Source organism: Lates calcarifer, linkage group LG18, assembly GCF_001640805.2.
Source record: "Lates calcarifer isolate ASB-BC8 linkage group LG18, TLL_Latcal_v3, whole genome shotgun sequence".
Classification (NCBI taxonomy): Eukaryota; Metazoa; Chordata; class Actinopteri; family Centropomidae; genus Lates; species Lates calcarifer.
Window position 1 is genome coordinate 10,227,784 of NC_066850.1, and position 14,658 is coordinate 10,242,441.

Here is a 14,658-nt window from a genome sequence, read left to right on the forward strand (position 1 = left end):
AACAGTACCATGTGTCTCATTGTGCCTTATCGGTCTGTGCGCTTTATTTAAACGCTGGGTCTCTTCATAGACATATGCATGTGCACATAAAGCACACACACATGTAACATCTGTTCAAGCCTGCAGTTGCATATCTTGGAGAGTTACAGTTTGCCGCAGTCTCCTGTTCTGTAGCAGCTCACAATTGAGAAGGCAGATGTACCGTAGAGTAGAATAGATACCCATAACATGCCTCATAATTAATCCGGAGACAAAACAAGCAAACACTTTGAAGGTAAATTCAAGGATTTCCTGTGGAGAGGACTGATTAGATGCAAGATGACCTGTCAAGGAAATGAGTGTGTGGATGGAAAGGCAGACAGGAACCACAGAGAGGACAAACATTACCAGCAGGGTGCTGCACAACTCTTACTCACAGATTCCAATTTAAACACATGAAAGCTAGTGAAAATCTGTCACACTTTGATAATGGATAGTGTTCAATCTTAATAACTTCTTTAATGGACTACAATATAACTTAGCGGTCTTAGTTCTGATGCATCCTGTCAGAAGTGTTCCCAAGTAAAACCTTGCAACTCTCCCTCCTCAGGTATTGAAATATAGCTACTCCAGACCAGATATGTGTAACATGCCACAAAACATATACCACAACACTCCCCATGACACAAATAACAACACAATAATGACTCAAACTTATTAGAAAGTAACCCTGAGGCAGAAGTTTAATTTAAATGTGAATATAATTTGGCCTTGTAAATCTAAGACACACCTAAAAAGGATACAGAGGAAAATTACAGTTGTCAGATCCATCACTGATATTGATTTTAATAATGATATACTGCAATACAGAAAAATAACTGGCTATCATCATAAGAGTGATGAGCTGGCAACACACACACACTCTACACACTTGAAATGACATATGATTCAAAATGTGGCACTGTATAGCAGTTAGTATTAATCACATGCCTTTGTTTTCGAGCCTGTGATTGGTTGATGGATGGGTTTGGAGCACGATAAACATCCTGCCTACGAGTTGTCTGGTTAGCAGGATGGTGATGTAGTGTGAGTGATTATTGTGTAATAAGAAACTAATGAATTAGTTAATCAGCATACATATTTGCCTCATAATGTTAGATTGTGTTAGCTTCAAAACTATTTCTCAGAAAATGGCATAAACAATGTTGACCTCTGTAACAGCCACCAAAACAAAGCTCCATCTGCAGTCTCAGTTTGCCATATGTTACTTGCCAAGGCAAACAAATAACTTTTTCAAGTTGCACCTTCAAAGGTACACTCATGATAATGTGGATGTTTCTTCAAGAGTTAGGTATTTATTTTATTTTGGAAATGACCAAAATGTGTTCTTGATTACTGGTTAGATTAGTGATCTTGTTTACATAGTCCTTGATCCGACAGTTCCCGATTTAAATGCAGATTTTTAGTTTTAGTCTAGCACAGAATAGTAGGTATCATGTCAAATACTCAGAAACTGCGTGGAGTTTCCAAGTAACTTGGCTCCACATTGTCGCTGACCTTCTTGATGCCAGGCTAGGCACAAGTAGACCAGTTGGGCCAGAAAAGAAATGAATAAATGAATGGATGCATGTGAACAAAAATGTGGGGAATGTTAAGATATATTGTTAGGGCTTTACACAGGGCCGTTTGTTGTTGACTTCTCATGCCTGAAAACTAAAGCTGGCTTTAGGCCCAAGCACTTCTGCATTTAATGCCAATAAAGGACCATTTAACACCCACACCTCTATCAGGTCAGGCGCTGTCAGCCCTCTCTGTCTCCATTTGAGTAGTCAAATGAGACCCAATTTCTTGGCAGATGTTTTTTTTTTTTTTTTTTTTTTTTTTGCTACTGGTTGTCCTTTGCCTTTGCATCTGCTGCCCCCTCCCTGGGAGAGCTGAGTGCCACATCTGGTTGGACTGTGAGTCGAGGGGACGCCAGGCAGCTCCTTTGAGGCAGAGCATTAGCATACACTTACTCTGGGAATGCCCTTGACTAGCTGTCTGAAGAATGGGACGTGAGTAGCATCAAATACACCAGCGGGACCTGAGGAGGGGCAGGAATAGTTGGAAAGATGAGACTTTAGAAAAATGAGTGTGAATAAGTGACGGTGTTGGCTTTTAGAAAGGGAGTCAGACTACAGCATGAATGTCTCATTACCATTATTCATTAATCACATCATGTGATGTTATTAGGCTTTCACAAGGCTCTTTGTCTTATTTCAAGAAAAACTGACGCCTGAAACGCTCTTTAAACCAAGAATAAGTTTGTTGGTGATGTGTGGAAAGGCAGATCTAATAGTACCTCCAATTGATATTTGTTTTCATGGAGCAGAAGGTGTGAGTGGGTGGGGGAAAATGTCAGAAAATAGTGAGCTGAGAGATAGAGGGGCTGTGTGCATTTTGCCTGACAGAAGAAGAGCAAGCAAGGGAGAGATAGAGAAAGAGAGAAGTCGGGGGAGGGGGCTGGAGTAGGTGGGCGGGAAGAGAGGAGGCGAGTGTCACGGACAGAGAGAGAGAGAGAGAGGGAGGGAAGGAATAGCGAGCTGCTTGCTTGCCGGGGCTGTTGACTGCGTGTTCGATTGTGTGATCGTGAGTGCTTCTTGAGCCGTCGTGTGAAATTTAAAAAAAAATAAAAAAAAGGGGGACATTGCTTTTTGAGCCTTTGTTTTTTCTTTTTCTTTTTTTTCTTCCTCTCAAAGTGCCACACCGAGCTCCCTCAGCGAAAGCAGAACTTATCTGAAACCCTTCCTGGGATTGTGAAGAGGACCCAGGAAAGAGAGCACGTGCTGCCAGGTAAGAGATCAAAAAAAAAAAAAAGAGGAAAAAAAAGGGGGAACATAAGAGAATGGCAGTGTGGAGATGGTGAAAGCATGGCTATACAATCCACTGGTATGAGAGCTCTCATTTGTGTTGCTTGCTTTGAAAACAATACATGTGATGCCTGGTTGAAATGGATGACACATGCTGCTTTTGAAGTGTGCACATGTCTGTGTGTGTGAGCATGTCAGCTAACATGGCTCGCAGGACATTGTACTGTATTTGTGATTGGAAGAGTCGTATAGAGGAGGAGGAGGAGGAAGAGAAGGAGCTGGTGTGTCTTTTTGACAGAAGCTCATCCAGGGGGACAGATGTCAGGAGGGTTTCAGATTTACAATGACAGGGATTACTTAGAAGGAAAAAAAAATCAAAGATTGGATTAATTTAGGAGAAACTAGAAGGTGCGCAAAAACTCATGGCACTTTTTTTTGTCTCACGTTCTTGTTTTGCTACTGTTCCTTCCCCCGTGAAATAGTATGCTGTTTAATAGTAGCGCTAGAAATCAGAGTTTATTCAAATATCGTCAGTTTTTCTGAAGTATCTGTGTGACTCATATTTGAAAACTGAAAACTATATTAACACGTTTACATTCATGTGTGGGACCCGACTGGGATGTGGCTTTTACAGCTGATAGGATCTGTGACAGGCAGGGATAAGCAGACTCCCACGGAGGGTCAGGTGGCAGCAGAGAAGTCAAGAGAGACAGTTATTCCCCTACGAAACGAGAAAAGCCTTGCTGTATTTAGCAGTTGTATCTATTCAGTATTATGGCATCCTTACCCAGGGCTTGCTTTCTTTGTCATTTAATGAGAAGTTAGTACAGTAATCGAATCACTGCACTGCCTTCCCTGCTGTTTGTCATTTCCCCTTTGTCATCCCTTATCTCTTCCTCTCTCCCTCTCTGTCCTCATTATCCCAGATTCAACTGAAATGAACTAGTCCATCTCTCTTCCTTACCGTCCCTCCCTTCATGCACGCACGCACGCTGACATACAGTAGACTATTAAACAAAGACAGACCAGAGGGCCAGAGGCTGAACAAAGCTCCTCTGTTCTTAATAACATTCGCACTTTTTTTTTTCTTTCTTCTCTCATTTAGAAACATGAAAGATATGAAGGTTGGTAGACTGTGGGGCTTCAAATAGCCCCTGTCTATTTGATTCCATTGTCTTGTGCAGGAACAAGCCATGAAAGCCAACACGCAAGCTTCAGTCTTTTCAGACGCAAAACCAATTCAGTTGGATTTCAGTTCCATTTTGACTCCAATTTTCCATTCCTTTCCAAATCCTTTATTCTCCTACAAGGTCCTATAAACCCCATTCACATCCACCATGCCTTTGTGGCTGCTTGGAAAATGGATTTGTACATCCAATAGTGGACCTGAACAATCTGCTCACCGCTCATATTCATGCCCATTGTTACCATTAGATTTATGTGTAAAATCTGGAGTCATTTGTGCGAGCTATTTGATATAATTCATTCCCTTTGAGAACAATTTAATCCCTTTCTTGGAAAATATTGCACACGCTGGCAATGTCATGTGATCGAACAACTGTGTGTGTGTCCATGGTGTGTGACGTGTATCCAGCTGTGAGATCACCCATTGCATCAATAGTTAATGAACGTCTCTGGCATTCATTCACGCTGCCCATTCACACAGTGTTTTTGTTTATCTAACGGCTGTTCTGCTTTGAGTGACACGTACTATACTGTACTATACCATTATGAAAACGCTTAAACACAGCTCAGCCTGAGTTGTATCCAGGCAATATGTTGACCTTCACACAACCTTGCAATGTTACAGTGGGTGATTTGTGAGTTATTAAGGGGTGGCAACATTTGTGAGTAAGGACTTGTCTCATAAATCTAATAAAACAGAAGAGAAGGACGTTAAAGTGTAATGTGGGAGAGAAAATTATACTTTTATCTTCAAACCTGTTCAGTTTTTTGGGGAAAAATAGAATATGTTTGTTAAGTGTACATGCTTTTCCTGTATGCTGGTGTTGGTGTGTACAAGAGTTCTGACCAGATCACTCCATACAGGGATGTTACAGCTTTCCTGCCCAGAGCAGGCAGCTCGCTTTCGGTCCACTGGATGCAGTCCGCTCTCTCCGTGACTCATTGCCTCATCCACTCTGATTGGCTGGCTTTTCTACTCCGGGGAAAGACAGGATGAGGAAGGGTTGGCCTCTCATGAGCAGGGATCAGCCGTTCTTTTCACACAACATCCCACTGGATGCACATTCACAATGTTGTCCATCTGAATGTTAAAACACAGGCACGAAGCAGAACGTAGAAATAACAGGAAATGGTTTTGATGGCTGAAAGGCAGCACGTCTGCTTTCATCTCTTCACACATTCAACTGGCTGCCGAAGACGTTCACACATTTGGGCAAAGTAAGAATTACTGAGATCATTCGTTTTGGGACAGGCGATATTCCATCCAGCCCCAACCACAGTCATGTCTTGTAACCATCTAAAGGATGTATTCAGGCTTCCAGCCTCCCCATCCCTTTGTAGATGACGCTGTCACATGTGACAGCTCTGAAGCAAACAGGGCGTGGAGCTCCCTGCCTGCTGAGACTTTGGCTTGTTTGCCTCTTACAGACAGACTCGGCTCTGAGACAAAGTCCAAGCTGCTCCAGCCAGCCAGCCAGCAAAAATCTGTTTTGTTTTTTTTGTTTTTTTTTCTTTATGGGAAGAGCATCTGTGCTCAGGCCATGCAGCGCTGATTCAGAACCATGGACAGCGCTCCTGTACAGAGGGGGAGAGGTGGCAACAAGCAGAGGAGGGTGAAATTTCAGCACCACCTCTTGTGGAGGCACCAGTAGTCCATAAAATCATAAATGTACTACAGGGCTCACAGTGTCAAAGCAGGGAAAATGATGGCGAATACTGCCTTGATGATGATGATGGTGAGGGGAGTGACAGATTTTATATTTTGGCTGCAGAAAGCACAGTCACTAAAGTTCAGGCATAGCAGTGTTTGAATATTTGCCCACCTTAATCTATTTGTGTTTACAAACCAACACTGGCTGTCAGTTGAGTCCACGGGCGACAGTGCTCAGTACTTAACCATGTAACTTGGATAAATAATTACAACAGTTGCCAAACTGGCAGAGCTTACAAACAGGGTATGTGCTTTGCCACAGTGCGTAAAAGTCACCGGAGCATAAAATTTCTCAGCGACACTTATGATGCTCTGTGCTATAGCTCTGTAGCTTTTTGTCCTTTAATCTGTAGACCCAAAGGCATGTCAGTAAACAAACAAAAACAGTCAGTCAGTGAGGACATGGCAGACTGAGCTATACAACAATAGATATAGATATAGTTTTCTATGTTTGTAAAAATACAACATATCACACTTTGTCAGGGATAGAGTGATAAAGTTTTAGACTTCTTTCCATTATTTTCACTGGTGTTCAAGAGCGAGACATATGGCATCAAGATATATTTGAAAAGAACCAAAGAAATGGCAAATTAGATCACGGAAACACACATAAATCTGTAAAACTTTATTGAGAAAGCACCATTTTAACGTCACACCCCAAAAGGAAGCAAAGAAAGGGGGAGTGGAGAATGACAAGAACTTCTTCAAAGGAAATTACATATAGTTAGTCCGCTCCTAACTGTAGATTCAGCAGTTGTTCCTTGATAACGTCACAGAGTGATGTATTAGTTCTCTTGTTGCACTGACAAAAATCACAACCACAAATCTTGACTAGTAAGTTTTTCCTTTTCAAATCGCAGCTCTGTGATTCAGATTTATTGTGTTTAAAGTTTAGTACACTCATCAGTATAATAACATTTTCAAAATAACCAGGGCTGTGTGTTCTGTAGCTGGTTGCAAATCACCAGGTTTCATGAATTAATTAGATTTATTTTACATCTTCTGTTCGATAAGGGTGAACACAGTGAGAGGGTGTGAAATCAGACGTTAAAACTGCTTATTTCTCTAAGGGCTGTTAGATGAAAGCTTGCTGTTGTCTGCTCTCTGATCTTTGGCAGTAGAGTTCATAGACAATGTTGTACGTAGCCACTCAGCGCCTTTGTGGTTTTATTGATACACTGAGAGAAGCCAGAAACATAAGAGCCACTTCTGCTCATGCACACGTGTCCACACTAATATGCATACATGAGCTCAGCATGACATTAATTTTGTGCCTTGCCACGTGTTCTCCAAGTACAGCAGATCTCCAGCCCTCATGCCCACATACCCTGACTGAAACAATAAAAGCTGCAAGTCTTGCCCTAAGGCTCCTGTCTCACTAGTGGACAGCAAACCACCCGTCACTCCCCTATCTCTCTCGATCTTCCTCTCTCTCTTCTGAGGCCCCATACACATGTCCCCTAATTGAGACAGCTAATAACTAACTGGGGTCATTTGTATATGTTTGCATTAGCATAATTGAATAGGCATGAGTTAAGTGTTTTCCGCTGGTGTGTTAATAATAAGGTCCGGAAAAAGAAGCAAACACACATGCGGCTGTCTTTGTTTGGCTCAACGCTGTCATGGACTGGGAGGCATCCATGCGTTCAGTCCCCTCCACTTTGCCCCTGCCTCACTCCTCTTCCTTGCCAACTGTCATTGCCATAAAAGTAAGGTGTGGCCATTTTTCTCTCCTCTGAGATGTCCTTGTCTCTGTGAGCTGTGTCATGACCAGAGACTAATGAACAGGAAGCGTTCCCAGCATGAGAACAGGCAGGAAGTGCTGACGACCACACATACACGTCAGGTTAGACAGCACTCGGACCGTTGGCCCTCCGCAAGTTAATTTTCCTGTGTCAAACAGACGAGGCTGAGAGGGAGTTCACGCATGTGGTTTTACCCTCTGATCTGACCGCAGAGGCAGGTCAGTTCCTCTTCAAGTGCACTGCCCATTAATAACCTCTCCTTCTACTAGAGAAACCCTGATGTCAGGCAACAGAAACATTGACGGTGGGAGGTGAGGCACATGATGAGAGAGGTGATGTGAATTGGACTTAAAATGAAGAAAGGGATGAAGGAAGGAAGGTGAGAGTGGGGGTGGAGCAAGATTATATTTTCCATCTCAGTATGCTGCAACTGTCGCCCTTGTCATCGCACTGTGTAAATCAGTGTGCTGTCTGCTGCGATCTGAGCGGAAAAGAAGAGCTACTTTTTATCACTACATCTCTGACTCCACAGAAGGCTGCATATTCACCAGAGACCTCTATTTACAGAGAGGGAGGGGGGCAAAGCTGACAGCAACAAGAAGGTGCAATTTCTTTCAGCCCTCAGTGCACAGGTTACTGAGAGGTAAAAGGAAACTCAAGAGAAGCACACCTCAAACATATTTAATTGTTGCATAGCAACAACCCACTGGTTTTCAGTAGTTGAAGCACCGAGCAAAGCCGATGGTTTACGTTTGACAGAGTGCAACATAAGATGGTGTGAAAAGGAATAAAATGATAGAAATATCTTTTACATTTCTGTATATCTTAAACAAGCTCACAGAGTTGGATTGGTTGAACTAATGCTGGATTCATTTATTCTTGTTGTGGTGAGACAATATTATGCTGAAAATATGGGACCTTATCTCTCTGGATTGATGATCTTTGAGCTGAACATCAGCTTCGAAATCAGTCCTTTAATTTCCTGGTTCAGGAAGGTCATCAGAGAAAAGTCCTGAATATTGATCTAATTACAGCAAAGCTCAAAATGTAGATTATTATATCAATATAGCACTATGTTGAACTTTCACACTAGCACTGTGTAAATTTACATGAATATGAACATGAATTATATGTAATTATATATTAGACCCTAGTCTTTTTGATCATTGTGGTCATTTCACCTGTTTTAACAATTATACAAGTATACATTTATTAAAATAAGAATTTACATTAGCAGGTGTGATTTAATTGACATAATCTCTTAAGCGTATTGTTTACATGTAGATGAAGTAAAGTAACTGTTAACTGACCCTTCGTCTTGGTGAACAAAACCCATTTTCTGACGTTTTTCACCTCTTCCTCTGTCGTTTGCTGTTGATCAATGTCTTTGATTTTTACCCTGCCAGCCTCGGAAAAAGCAAGGACAAAACACAACCTTTGTGCTCATACTGCAAGTGTTTTACCAAAATTAGAGTTCCAGCTTTTCTCTTTTTCCATTTACCAGGGTGACCTGGGTGGTGTCACCATCTGTAACCCTTCGGTCAATCCCAGTTTACTGCAATTAAAGGATCTGTCATGTTAAAAGGCTGACACAGAAAGGAAAAAGCCAGGAGGTTATCTTCAAATCAGGCTTTTTCTCCAAACTCTGTCCTCTGATGCATCGACATGCCCTGAAGGTGAACAGGCTGTGGTAAATGGAGGGTAATCGCTGATCTTAGATGTCCACTTGGGAGTATATTATCAGCTACCCCATCGAGGAGGTCCACTATGGGAGAAACAGATCCCATTACAGATGTGCCTCAGAGGGCTTACAGTTGCAGCACATGGACATGAATGCACACCCATGCAAATGTATTCGTATACACTGTATTCGTATGCAAAGTTGTTGATTTATGTCTGCGTGATTGTGATGGTGGAGGGAGAAATATGTGGATACATTTCAGAGCTGCTGAGCTCAGAGGCAAGTGGGTCGTGTAAAAGGATTCAGTGCGAGTTTGAATTCACCTTTTCCCTGCATTCGTTTGTTGAGGACTCGCAGAAAAGCCAGGTTTGAAAAGCCTGGTAGAATGCAATCAGTGCCTTTGCATTTCCCTTGGAGAAGCGACCCCCTATCCTCTAACACACGCACATTGTGATGAATTTCAGTAAGTGAGGATGAAGTGAGAGAACTGAGAATAAAATGTTTAGATAGTACAAGAATACTTACTTTAAACTTTTCTTTATCTCTATCTCCTTAATAGCTTCACCTGATTTCACATGACCTGCTCTCAGATCAAAGGAGAGATGGAGGTGTGTGTGTGTGTCTGTCTGTATGCGTGTGCGTTGGGAGGAGATATAGCACTGTGCGAGATTACTGTGATTAACAGCAGCACATTGAGCTCATGCATTATTCATCCATTGTCACTTTCACCTACTGCCAAAAGTCGTGACTGAATTTTTTGGGTTGAACGCGTTGTTCCTGAAATTTTGAAGCCAAATTAGCGAAATCCACCCTTCCACATTTGAGTCTATTGCCTAAGACCACCTGGGTGTGAAGACTAGTGGCATATCTTGTTAAACAGCTTCTTGCCATCATTACAAGTCTGTTTTCTTGGAGTGGAAAGTAAAGTGAAAATCCCAGCATGTTAAGTACCAAAGTTGAGGGGCTCTTTGTTTACCAAGTTACTGTTTTACAACAATTAGAACTTATGGAATTAAAGCAATAATATCCTATACATAGTGTGAATGGAGTTTTTCTCTCTCTCTCAGCCCTTCCTCTCTTGCTCTTTCTCTCTCTATGCCATAACTGTCAGTATAAATAACCTCTCTGGCTCCTGATATGATAAACCCCCAGGAGAAACAAATTACCCAGGATGCACAGAGAGAGGGAGAGTGCAGTTCATGCAGAGAAGGAGCTGCTGGATTATGGTGGCTTGAGTCTGACATTCACTGAATACTCTAAGTGCTAATTTACCGTCTCCACCAATAGTTGCTGCTTGGTCCGGGTTTACCCTTGGGACTAAAATGTCTTAAGGGACTGAGTGCAGGGGCCAAGATAACCTCTTTTGGTTACAGCTCACTAATAAGTTGGTTACTGTGTGCAATGCCAGACTGGTATTTTGCATTTTTAGGTATTTTGCATTTTGTTGCATCATCCCACACTGTATAATTTAAAAGCTGTGCTGATTGTTGTTACAAGTGCATCTTTATCTAGTTTCTTCTTTTGTCTATGTCTGTATGTGTATATGTGTATCTCTGCGTGTGTGTGTGTATTTATATATAATTTAGATACATGTAGATACATGTATCCTGATTACTCTTTATATTGCTCATTTTATGAATGATCACTCAGGACCTCAGTTATTGTTGAAACAATAACAATTAATAAATAGTCTTGGTCATAAAAACATGCCGAACATTTACTGGTTTCTTCTTAATTTAAAATTGAAGATCTTTGGGATTTGGATTTTTGCTCAGACAAACATTTTTAAAATCTTTGGCTTTGGAAAATTGCTGTTTTCACTATTTTCTGATGTTATATAGACCAAACACTTAACCTTTTATTCATTAAAATAATCATCTGATTAAGTGATTAAAAAGATGTCTGTAGCTATATTGATTGTTTTGCATTTCTTGGTAATTTGGGCTGACATTTAAATGTATAATATGCCAGTTTTAGACAGAGTGAGAGAGCAGTGGTGGTTTAGCGAGCTAGACAGCAAATGAAGAGAGGGAGCAGTGTTAGAGAGAACAAAGCGGTGAATCAGGGAAATAAAATGTTATTTTTCTCACTGTTTCACTGCAGTTATGTTTTAAAGTTTTAAAGCAAATCAACACACTCATACCTCCGCACAACCCTGTGGGAAGGTGCCACATTGCTGGATTTTGAATAAATGCAGCCTAAGCTCAGCCCCGCCCTCAGTAAAACAGACACACAAACCTGCAGCTGTTTATGCATCCAGGATGCTCTCACACCCTTTGAGCTGTTACACCCACTGCCCAAAGACTGCAGCCCTCATTGTCAGCAAATCTTAAGAAAAGGCCACAAATAGCAACGTCGATCATACTACCAAGTGGCTTATACCACACCACTGTGCCATTTCTCTTTGTTTTTGTCGAGAAATCAAAGAGATCAAAAACATATCAATGAGCCAAACAAAAGTGATGGAAGTTTGAGATTAAGTTCCCATGTCCATGTATGAGTTTTTCTTGTAGGTAAAAAGGTCAAGCATTAATTGTTATTTATCACTTATCATTTATCACAAATTGTTATATGCCTAATGTCAGTGCAGTAGATGGAAATTGCAACAAGATACCGCATACTGATTTACGTGTAATTACATTCTTCAAATTTGTTTTGCAATCATTGAAAATGTGCCTGTATCACAAGTGACACAGGCAAAAATTAATACAACATAAGACGTTGACAAGAAAAAAAAAATGGAGATCAGTGTTTACAACCGCTCTGTAATTGGAAACAAAATGTGATGTCAGTCACATTATTCTTTCCATGTTTTCTCCATCTGGACGAGAGCGGGAAAGTGTTGGTCGTGCTGCAGCTGAAGGTTTAAAAGCTTTTAGTGGGCTGAATTACGCCCTTGAGGCACTTTTTTTTCTCTGAATGCACCAGCTAGATCGGTGACAGTGTCTAACCCCAGGTTCTCTCCTGTGCATGTCTGAACCCACCTGCCTTTTCCCCTTTAGTCCATCAATCAATCCAGCCTGCATCACGCTCTAGTAAGCTTGACTGGCACTAAGGAGGGAATCAAGCCTTAGAGCGCAGTGTGTGGTGCTAGCCAGTTCATGTACACACACAGACATATATATATATCTCCACACATTTCTGTATCCCTTCATCTGTCTCTACAAGAAATGTTGCTCAAAATGGCAGCGAACTGCTCAGAATCACACGCCTACACTGACATACTAGATGATAGTTGTTCTGTGATGCTCAGAGATTTATGTCTTCCTACGACCTGTTTTTATTGGCACCAGCTCCTTCACAAGGCCACGAAGCTGGTCACTTCTGCCGCTCAAGGACCTTCCTTGTCAGGTCATTTGGCTCTTAAAATGCCCGACCCCTCTGTTACTTTTAATGCTCAGAAGACACCCCTGTATTGATTCCTGCATTGATCTCATTCAGCTGGGACTATCTGTTTGTCCCTGAGCATCCAGAAAATATCCTATCATGTCTGCATGTGCATTATTCTACCACTCACACAGTATCTGAGCTGCAGCCTTCTTTGTGTCAGCCTGATGAGTGTTGACAGCGCTCAGAGTCATGTCTTTCGTCGTGCGCGCAGGCATATTGTGCGTTGCTGTGTTTACCAGAGTGAGTTGGGAGCTGTTCTCTGCCCCAAGGCAGCACTGTGCAGGCGGGCAGGGTCGAGGGTTCAGGGTCGACCCTGAGTCGCGTTCCAACACCACATGGCACTGAATGAATGACCCGAGCATTCAGTGTTCCTCTAATGATTAAATGCATCATGTTGTGATTTTTCCCTGGTGATTATATCTGCCAGTGCTTTACCAATTTCTGTCTCTGCTCACTGCTGATGGATGACAGAGCAATAATGGATGGCTTTGTCCGTACTTTTTTTTCTTTTTAACCCTGCTACTAATTAAAAATTCTAACACAGAAATCTAAAGTGGATAATTTTCAGCCAAAGTCTGTTAATTTCAATTTATGAACCAGGAATGTCTTGAGAGGGTAATGAACAGGCTGGCCATCCACATTCATAAACTGGCATAAATGAGAGCTGTGACAGGCTCTAATTAAGTCTCAAGCCACACTGGATTAATATTACACTGTTTTGTCAAGGAAACACAGAAGGCAAGGACAGAAAGGGAAGAGAAGATGTGATTGAAAAGACGCATGACAGGAGGAAGACAAAGAGAAAGACAGAGAGGTGGGCAACAAAGTTTTCACTTCTCAGGAGGGGTGGTAATAAGATAAGCTTTTTCTGAAGCATGAGCTCACAGATGGCTGTCCTCTCCTGGTGTGGCCAAGACTCTCCAGCTTCATTTATCTCCTCCTCACAGGATTGTTTCCGTCTTGCTGGATGACTCTTCCCCCTCCACCTGCGCCTCCCCCCCATCCCACCCCACACAGAATAAGAGCGGTCCAGCCTTCATCGAGGATAATGAGAGTCGCTCAGACTTTCAAGGCCCTTATTTGCTTAAACAATGTTCACTGATTGTCTTATCGCAGAATGTTTTCTTCTTTCGCTGCCGAGTCAGACAAGATTTTCACAAAACGTCTGATGTTTGCAGACGTCCAACTTTTGAAAATTTGCCAATTTCTGACATTTTGAGAACAGTTTCCTTGCACTTTTCCATCTTTGGCCAATATATTTTTAGTCAGAAAATGTTGGAAAATACTAGAAAAAGGGCCAATTTCCCAGAATCTAAAGTGATAATTGGTTCTTCTTGTGTTGTCTGACCAACAGTCCAAAACAAAATATTACTACTGCTAATCGTAGAAAAGCAGGAAAACCAGCAAATATTCAAACATGAGGAGGCATACAAAACACTTCATATCTCATTCTGTAAGTTTTCAAGTACAGTTGTTTGGGAGTTTGCATTGATTTGGACACCACAGTTTTGTAAAATGATAAACAAAAATGGACAAAATACAAAATTCCACTCATATTAGACAGGTCATGATATTAAATTACCACCCAGCCCTACAGTTGTCTATATTGTCCTCCTTAATGAGGCACTAACAAACAGAAATGCTCCATTTTTGGTGAAAGAAAAAGTGTGTGTGTGTGTGAGTTACTGTAGCCATGCTGTGCTTGCAGCTGTGTATATTTTCTCTAATTTGGCCAAAGTCTGCTCCACTGGAGGCAGATTTTTTTTTTTCTATTTTGTGTATTTAAAAAAACACATGGCTAAAATTAGTGACAACAGCTAGAGAAAGGTACCCACTAACATGAATCTGTTTGGTAGTCTGTCCTACAAGTGTGTCTGTACGACAACAGCTGTTACAGCCAGCTCTTTCCCAAATGTTACAAAGAGACATTAATAGACACAGTTCAACACAAAAAAATGATCAGAAAATGTCTGGCAAGCTGTTACTTTGCAACCTTTGAGCTGCTGGAAAGAGAAGAGAATTTATATTATATTGACATTTGTTGAAAAGCTATTACTGGAGGTGTGTTATAAATTACACTTAACAGACTCAGAACATATTTATTTAATGAACTTCTCT

General features: G+C 41.5%; 1 protein-coding gene across 7 annotated transcripts in view; it reads left to right on the forward strand.

The window, feature by feature from the left end:
* Positions 1-14,658, forward strand: part of syt1a (synaptotagmin Ia) — a 154,638-nt gene that overhangs the window by 70,559 nt on the left and 69,421 nt on the right. For 3 of the 7 annotated variants that reach the window (XM_018662018.2, XM_018661999.2, XM_018662000.2), the window contains one exon: positions 2,718-2,811. The exons of 2 other annotated variants lie outside the window; for them this stretch is intronic. The gene's annotated coding sequence lies outside the window, so the exon portion shown is untranslated. Of the gene's footprint in view, positions 1-2,487; positions 2,812-14,658 lie in introns of those variants that run through there. 2 more of the 7 variants (XM_018662007.2, XM_051077578.1) reach the window with 2 other exon arrangements.